The sequence below is a fragment of the Kogia breviceps genome, chromosome 1, assembly GCF_026419965.1.
Source record: "Kogia breviceps isolate mKogBre1 chromosome 1, mKogBre1 haplotype 1, whole genome shotgun sequence".
Taxonomy (NCBI): Eukaryota; Metazoa; Chordata; class Mammalia; order Artiodactyla; family Physeteridae; genus Kogia; species Kogia breviceps.
Window position 1 is genome coordinate 192,359,904 of NC_081310.1, and position 8,303 is coordinate 192,368,206.

Below are 8,303 nucleotides of genomic sequence, written 5' to 3' on the forward strand. Positions count from 1 at the left end.
TTCCCTTTTCAATAAAGTGGTTTCCTCAACGAGGCCCAGAATACCACAGACAAATATCCCAGAGCCTGACTCCCCAAATTCATAGAGCAGTGTCCTGCCACCAACCTCAATAAGGAAGCAGAGTTTAGAGAATTTACTCCAGGTGAGAGAATTCGACAGTGACAACAGTTTCCACAGAACGAAGACCAGAAGGTCTGCTGTTTTGAACAGCTTCAGAGCCACAGAGTTCCCGTGAGACCACGAGGTTGATTACAGTTTTTGTTTGAAACATCTAAGTTAAACAACACCACAAACACCACAATAGAATGTTAAATAAGAGACCAGCAGATAAACTAGGAGAATACTATAAATCCAAATTTAGATTATGGCACTTTAGGGTTCTTTTCTTCCCCTAGAATATCTCTCCTTCACTTGAAAAAAAAAAAAAATTAAAAGGAAATTTTTCAAAAAACACTGCTCCAAGCATCCACTAATAAAGAGCCAGCACAGCAGTAAATGTATAGCAATTGCTGATTACTTACCATTTACCTGGTGATGTGATAGATGGCTACTACTATACGCTCTCCCTATTCTTTTGACTAAAGGTATACATCTATGTCATTATATTATGCTGAACGTTTAATTTATTACATCAAAAATTTCAGGTTCTGTTTAGGGCTTCTACAGTAATTCTACAAATGCTTTCCATTTTTCCACCTTTCCAGCCAGTCCCTGCTGTCTGATGAGAACTGTGCACAGATTCAAGATCATTATTACAAAGCCCATCTCGCCCCAGAAAAGGACAGCCGAACCAACTGTTGACTGTATATTCTACAAAACAGCATTAAACGCAAAAAGTTCCTATGAAATGATACTTTTCTAACATTTTCCCTATGTTAGATACGTAAAAACTTTAAATTATTATAAAAGGAAAATTAGGTCGATTCTTTCCTAACACTCACATGCCAAGCTTCCAAATCAAACACAAATTTTCTAAAAGCAAGATGCCCCGTGATAGTTCACTTCACAACTCCCAAAATAAAATGAGCTCTCAACTGACCCCTCTGAGTTATTGTTCTTGCACTGGAGTTGCCAATGCATATGTTACTTACGTGACTACACATTTAAAATTGAGAGATTTTCAAGAACCTCCAAAATACTTCCGAATCTCCTTTAAAATGGAAGAAGGCTTCAGTAACGTGAGGCTCTTGTCCCGGCTCTCAAATACGCATTTTCTCACTTTCTGAGCATTAATACAGTCACCGTACACGTGGCTGCTCGGAGCTTTTTTGGTTTTTCCTACACGATAAAATACATAGGAAAACTCACCCTCCACAAACTACACATAAATGACAAGGAGGCTTCTGAAATTCATAAGTGAATAACACAGAGCAAAATCACAACTTATACCAGATAAAGTGACAACTTAAACTATATTTCACTAGATGCCGGGTTCACAATCACTGTGAGATTCTAGAGGTCTTCTCCCAAGAGTTTATATTATTTTGGTAGGGAGTGACTCTTCTACTTCAAATAAAACTAAGGTTTGGAGCCTATCCTCTAAATATGTAACTATTTCTGTTCTCAAGAGCATTTTAAAGTAACAGCAACACCTACTGTTTGCAGAGCAATGTCTGTGTACTGCTGCTCTACAGTTTAAGAAGCTCTGTACACACATGAATTTCTGTTTAAAGGGAAGTATGTTTCCTCAAAATAAATTATTTGTGGCTCTTGTTTCAAGGTAAAGAGGAATGCCCGCCCCCCATGTATGATACAGAGGATGAAAGACAACCCTTTGTTACCATGCGCTATAGTAAGCCAGCCAGGGCCACTCAAGTGAGGGTCTGTGCAGAGCAGAGATAGGCTAGATGGGATAGTTCTAGGGGCGTTTAAGTTCCAGGTTAAAAGTAAACTTGGCCTGTGGGTAGCGTTCCCCAGGTAGTGAGGGAGGAGCTATTATCCACCCAGCCTCCCTCCTGACCCCCTCCACAGGCCCTGAGGGTCTTCAGAGAAAGACGGCAGAGGGATTACTTAAAAGCAGAGCCAGTGAGCGTAGGCAGGCGGAGGCCAGGGAAAGAAAGAGCCCGCTTTCAGCACTGCCCATCAGCAAGGCAGCTTCGGCCACCTGGGGTGGGCAACTTGCCCCAGAGGAGTTTCTGACTGAGAAGTGCCACAAACAAAGCAATGCCTAACAGTTTAGGAAGGTTAAATTGAAAGAGTGAGGAGGCAGGAGAGGAAAGGGCAGCCAGAAAGACTGGGGCCAGGCAAGCCGGTTAAGAATCTGGATGATGAGCGATAAAGGTTTGAAACACAGATGATAGCTGCAACGAAACAAAAAATATGACTAGCACTGCAGAGGAAGAATGAACAGAATGTGTTTTCTAACTGAACAGGAGGTAAAAAGAGATGGTGAAGATGAGTTCAAAATCTGGAATGTGACTGACAAGAAGAATGTGTACATTTTAAAGACAGGGCAGCCAGGAGTAGGGATGGTATTTAAGTGTAAGGTGGTTGAGTTCCATTTTGGAGGCTCTGAGGGGAGCCCAGACATTCAGGGGAAGCTGCATCCATCAAACGGGGAAAAAAGAAGTCCCACCACAGACTGCCTTCAAGGTGGGGGACAGAGATTGAAAAGTCTTCAGCCACAAGGGGGTGCCTAGGGACAGAGGAAATTGCCAAGAGGAAAAATATCCAGAGAGCAGAGTAGAAGATGAAGGACTGGGCTTTGTGCAAGGCGTGGAAAAAACTAGGAAAAAAAGTCGCCCCCTCCCCCATGTTCAGTAGCGGGAGGATGGGATAGGCCAAAAACCCTTAGGACTCAGAGATAACTTGGAAGCGTTTCTCTTGAAAATAACTGTGCCATGTTATCCCTCAATACCTATTATATTAAACAGGTATCTAAGAAAAACGCTATTAATGTTTCTGAACAACCTAAAGTATCTCAAATTGCTCACATATTCACCAATTCTTCTTAAAACATCCCAGGAAAAGAAGTAATCACTGTCCACACTTTTCAAATAGGAAGAAGAGAGGATAACTGTCCTACCTCTACCACTGCCAGAAATAACCAAGTCCCTGCACTTGATCTGTGAGATAGTTTATTCTGTATATCGAGGTAGCGCTCAAATAAATTACCAGGGAATCGCACTGATACAATATTTATCTCCCAAAACAAGTGACCTGACCTGCTCAATAACCTCTAACAGAGGTAACAGAGCTTCACAATGAAGAATCTAAATTTATCCCAAGAGTCCTTCTTTTTAAAATTCCTACTTTTAGATGTACTTCAAAATGAGGCCTTTCAGAATTACGGCAAAGTCCCTAAAATAAGACTCACGGAATGGGAAACATTTAGAATCTCATTTTTATACTGATACTCCAATTTATGCCTAATTTACACTGCCTTAATAAGGTCTTATGAAATGTGCAGAATTCATACTGGTATATAAGGGTTTGGTGAATCTCACAATTCTTTTCAAATATTGATGGCATCATTTAAATTATTTGAAAATGCCACAGAATTTTCCCACCAGGGTTTAATGAAGTCTTAGTGGAACTACTTATACACACAAGTAAAATCTGTAAGTTTCGCCAATTTCCAGACAGACCGCCCATCGTAATCAAACTAACAGTTGCACTTAGCTTTCCATATTTCAGACAAACTGTGCCAAGAAGTAATTTAGCTCTTCCAAAGCAAAGCCTATCATATGATTTCTTGCAAGAGCTACAAAATACGTTTTTCACCAAAATGGCTGGCAAATATATAAGTATTCAGTGAAACCTCCTTTATTGCATGTTCCAAAGGACTAATAAATGAAAACAGAGTAGATGACGCGAACCAAGACCCTAAGAATAAATATTATATAGTACTGAGAAAAATATTATAAGTGTAATTCACTCCAAATGAACCAGATTTATTACATACAATAACTCTAACACATGCTTCAAGGAAGTCGGGGTGGGGAGTGAAAGGCATTCTCTTTAAGAAAGAATATTTAAACGACACATGCATCCATCCCAGTGCATGAATGTGATTCTGTACATTCAGATATTCTGTAATTCAGAAAACCACCCCATTACCAAATGTGGTCCCTTTTAGTCTGCTTTATTTATCTGTTAAGTTCTAAATTACTCATTATTATTATTATTATTACTATTACTACTGATTAAAGATTACTTATGCCACGACAAAATTTCAGTCTATACTATCTGTTCTTTTAAATAATTCAAATAAAGATTTGACAACTTACACTTTTTTTCGTCAGGGGAAGTTGCATGCTTGCCATAAAGATCAATAACCTATCTCTAAATTATAAAGTAATAAAGTTAGTAAGCACTTCAAAAGTAAACTTTATTTCTTCAGGACAAATTTATCACTTTCAGTGCATAACCCTGAACCGGCGGTTTAAAAAAAAAAGATTTTAGAAAAACTAGACTTCTATCATCAGTTTTTAAGCAGTTGCTCCACTAAGTCTCATTTTCTAAAATAGACCATTGTTTCCGTGTTATTCAGTATAACAGACCACAAGCTTAAATTATGCACCAGGTATCAACTCTATGCAAATTTATTTAAAATTCCTAATAATTTAACCTACATACTGGGAACGCTGATCCTATGTCATGAAAACTCCTCCGTGGTTTCCAGGTTACCTCACGTTGCTTTACCTCTTGCCACGAAAGGGACGCCAAAGCAAAATTTCTGTAAGTGACCATTCAACAAAGTCATAAAACCAAACTCAGGAAAGAACTTCCACGGCAGGTCCCTTCCCTGGCTTCAGTGGGAACTTGAGGTTAACCATGCGTTGAATAGTATATTCTTCCAGTTCTGTGACTACAGAGACTCCATAAACCACTTCAATGATTCAACCACCCAGTCTGATGGACCTTCCTTTAATGCAGTGGCTGCGAACTGGGGCCATTTTGCCCCCCCCAAGGGGCGGACATCTGGTAATGCCTGGAGACTGTCGACTGTCACACCTGGCATCTGGGGGATAGAGGTTAGGGGTGCTGCCAAACATCCTACAAGGTACAGGTCAGCCCACACAAATTACCCAACCCCAAAGTCAACCATGTTGAGGCCAAGAAGCCCCACTTTAGTGGAACCTAAGTCCTGCCTTCGGATGATTTTATCGGCTCTACCTATAAACAACTAACTTCAAAAGTAAAGAGCCAGAACAGGACCCAGACCTCTCACCAAGTGCTGGGAGGAGTGACGGCATCACTGAGGAGCTCCAGGCAAACAGCACAGCCCCGGCCACAGGTCAGCAGTATCAGCAGTAGTCTCCGTCGGGTAACACCCCCGTCATTTGGAAACTCCCTGGATCTACACGTTGCCATGCAATTGCCATGCTATTGTCATGCAAGCTTGACAACTGTCCCCCACTGTCCACCTACTCCCTCTTCAGTCCCCACTGTGGAGTTTTCTAGTTCAGCCCACAGGCTTTTTTTCTTCTGCATGGGGATTAAAAATAGCATGAAAAGCAAGTCAGAAGACATGAAAATAGTAAAGAACCTAAGGTGCTTTCCATCCCGGAAAGTCTATGATTTAACAGGACTTTCAAGGTTTGTAAATCAGATCTGGAACTTGAAAAGAGATGGGCAGCTTAAAGAAACAGTCCCATGAATAAATAAACATCGAACGTAAAATAATCATCAAAAGGATATTCGTGCAGATATATGTATGTAACTGCACCGACCCGGCTGAAGGAGGAGAATAAAAGGCAGCTGAAATGGAGAGCTATTTCTTAAAACTGCATCGGCAGGAAGAACGCGCGTTTAGAGGCTAAAAAGCAGAATTTACATTCTCACGTATCTTGACAGAACTTTAAAATACACAATAGAAAAACCTTTTAAACAAATCTTAACGAAAAGAAAATCTCAGAAACCTTACTGATGAATACGGAATTGATAAATTATGGCCAGTGCATATATGACATGGCCATTAAAAATCATATTGAAGAAGATTCAGTGGCTTGGATATATGCTCGCAATATCATAAGGGAAGACAAACAGTATATATGATATCAATACTGTAGAACATGTAAATATATAGAAGTGAATAAATATATACAAGGAAAGAAATACTCATGCACACCAAGAGAGACACGGAGGAGGAGGAGGTCTGCCAAAATGTTCACAGCGGTTATCTGAGGAGTGGGAAGGGAATGGCTGATTTCTATTCCTTCTTTGTGCTTTTCTCCATTCTCATATTGTCCTACAGTGAGAACCTTTTGTTACGTTTTGTACTTACAAAACGAATATCAATACATTATTACAAATTCATACCGAATTGTTTCAGGAACTGGTCACAAAATGAGAGAAAACAAATGTGAATATGCCAACTTTTCCATGAAAGAAACCACCTTCAGAATCAACAAAAGCCCTATTGAGCGTTATGATTACGTGCCTGGCACTTTTCTAACCACTTCAAATGTATTAACTTATTTAAACCAAACCAAAAAAGATGTGTAAAAAAAGCCATGGGATACCAGAAGCTGTGAACAAGTGTCAGTCCCACTATGAATTTCAATCTCAGTTTCCATCGCTTAAAATGAGGGAGTTGGACGATCTTTAAAGGTCCTCTCAAGGCTACACTGAGATTCTACATGTAAAAGAATGTGGGCAAACGAGTGTAAGTCAGCTTCTGGAGAATGAAGGGGCAGCTGCATGCCACCTCAAAAGCAAGATCCTACTAAAAAGGAACATACGATATGTCTCTCAGTTCCTCCTCCTTAATATTTGTACAGCACATTTCATAACATGTTAAAAAAAACAACAACAACCACCAACGTTTAAAGGCCTACATTTCCCCAATACTTGCACACAACTGCTCAAACGGAGATGAAGTCTGGCATCTTAAGAGGATCACTGAAAGGTTCCATTTGTTAAAACACTGTGGTTGCTTTTCTGTAGTAAAAACTTTTAAGAAACATTTTAATCGCCTTCTGGGTAGGGCCATTTTAGTGTCTGATTAGAGGGATTTAAAGACTTAACTGGGATTCACCAAAGGGCGTTCCACCTCTGAAATAAAACCAAAACCCCAACGCAACGCTGAACGGAAGATGAGGGGCCAGCATGCGTGTCCTCTCTGGGGAAATTACAGCTGCGTAGTTGAGGGAATGTGGGCTCCCCGGGTCGATGTGGGGTTATTCCCGGTTCAGTGGTTCACGCGTGGGTCAGGAGCAACCACGGAGGTGTGGGAAAGACGCTGACCTGTTTGGTCTACTTCGTGTCTCACTTGCCACCATCAAAAAACAGGTTCGTGGGTATCTTTGGTAACAAAATGAGTAAGAGAAAACTGCACGTCTGTTAAAAACAAAAACATCGGTGGGTCTATGATGGGATTACCGAGGGAGAACACTCCCAGGCTTAAACCACACTTTGTGGATTGAGGAAACACAAAGACGCGAGACACAAAACAAATTCAGAACGCAAGAGTGAGAGACACACGGTCGGCTGCAACACAAAAAAGAGAAGCAAGACGACTTGAAATTGGAACGGCCCTGGGATCCGCGGGCGCCCGGGGTCCCTCTGGGGTCGCAGCCGCCCGCCCGGCGCCGCCACCCCGCAGCCCACACGCGTCCTCCCCGCGGGGCGCGCGGCAAACCAACAGCGACAAAGCGGACCCCACTACTTCCCGGCGCCGGGCCCCAAGGCCGGGCCGGGGTGCTCGTCGCGGGACGGACTGACCCCGGACCGCCACCGGGCTGCCGGCGGGCCGCGCCTCGTTCCGGGGCCCCCGCGGGCGCGGGACACCGGAACCTCGGAAGGGGCGCGCCCGTCCGGCCCTGCGCGCCCGGGTCCCCAAGCGTGTCACCCCTGCCGCCTCGCTCCTCGCGGGCAGGAACGGGAGTCCCGGCGCCGAGCCCGCCCCCGTCCCGGAAGCCACCCGCCCCGGCCGCCTCTTACCTGCGCCCGCCGCGCCCCGCGCCTCAGAGCGCCGAGAGCCGCCGCCCGAGCCGCCGCCGCCCCTCCGCCTGCCCAGGAGCCCGCGGCCGCGCCGCCGCCATCTTGGCTCCGGTCGGAAGTGACGTCGGTTGGCGCCGGCCGCAAGGCCTCCGGGACCCGCGCTGCCAGCGCTGTAGCCTAGGGCCGCGACCCCCGGCTGAGCAGACCCCGACGCGCCTCTGCCGGAGGGCCCAGACCCGGGCCGCACACACCCCGAGGGCCCGGACCCGGGCCACCCTAGTTCAGAGTCGTGTTCGCCCCGGGGCCCCGACCTCTGTTCTCTCGGGCTCGACGACCTGGGCCGCACGCACCGCGACGCGCGCCATCCTCACGGGCACCCCGCGGACCCCAGCGGGTCAGCGCCGAGGCTCGCCACC

The 8,303-nt window shown here is 44.5% G+C and overlaps 1 protein-coding gene across 7 annotated transcripts in view; it reads right to left on the bottom strand.

Moving 5' to 3' along the window:
* PRDM2 (PR/SET domain 2) overlaps positions 1-7,957 on the bottom strand; it is a 120,043-nt gene extending 112,086 nt beyond the window's left edge. For 6 of the 7 annotated variants that reach the window (XR_010837364.1, XR_010837380.1, XR_010837377.1 and 3 more), the window contains exon 1: positions 7,888-7,957. The gene's annotated coding sequence lies outside the window, so the exon portion shown is untranslated. The remainder of the gene's footprint in view (positions 1-7,887) is intronic. The other variant, XM_067017068.1, reaches the window with a different exon arrangement.
* Between the last annotated feature and the right edge of the window lie 346 nt (positions 7,958-8,303).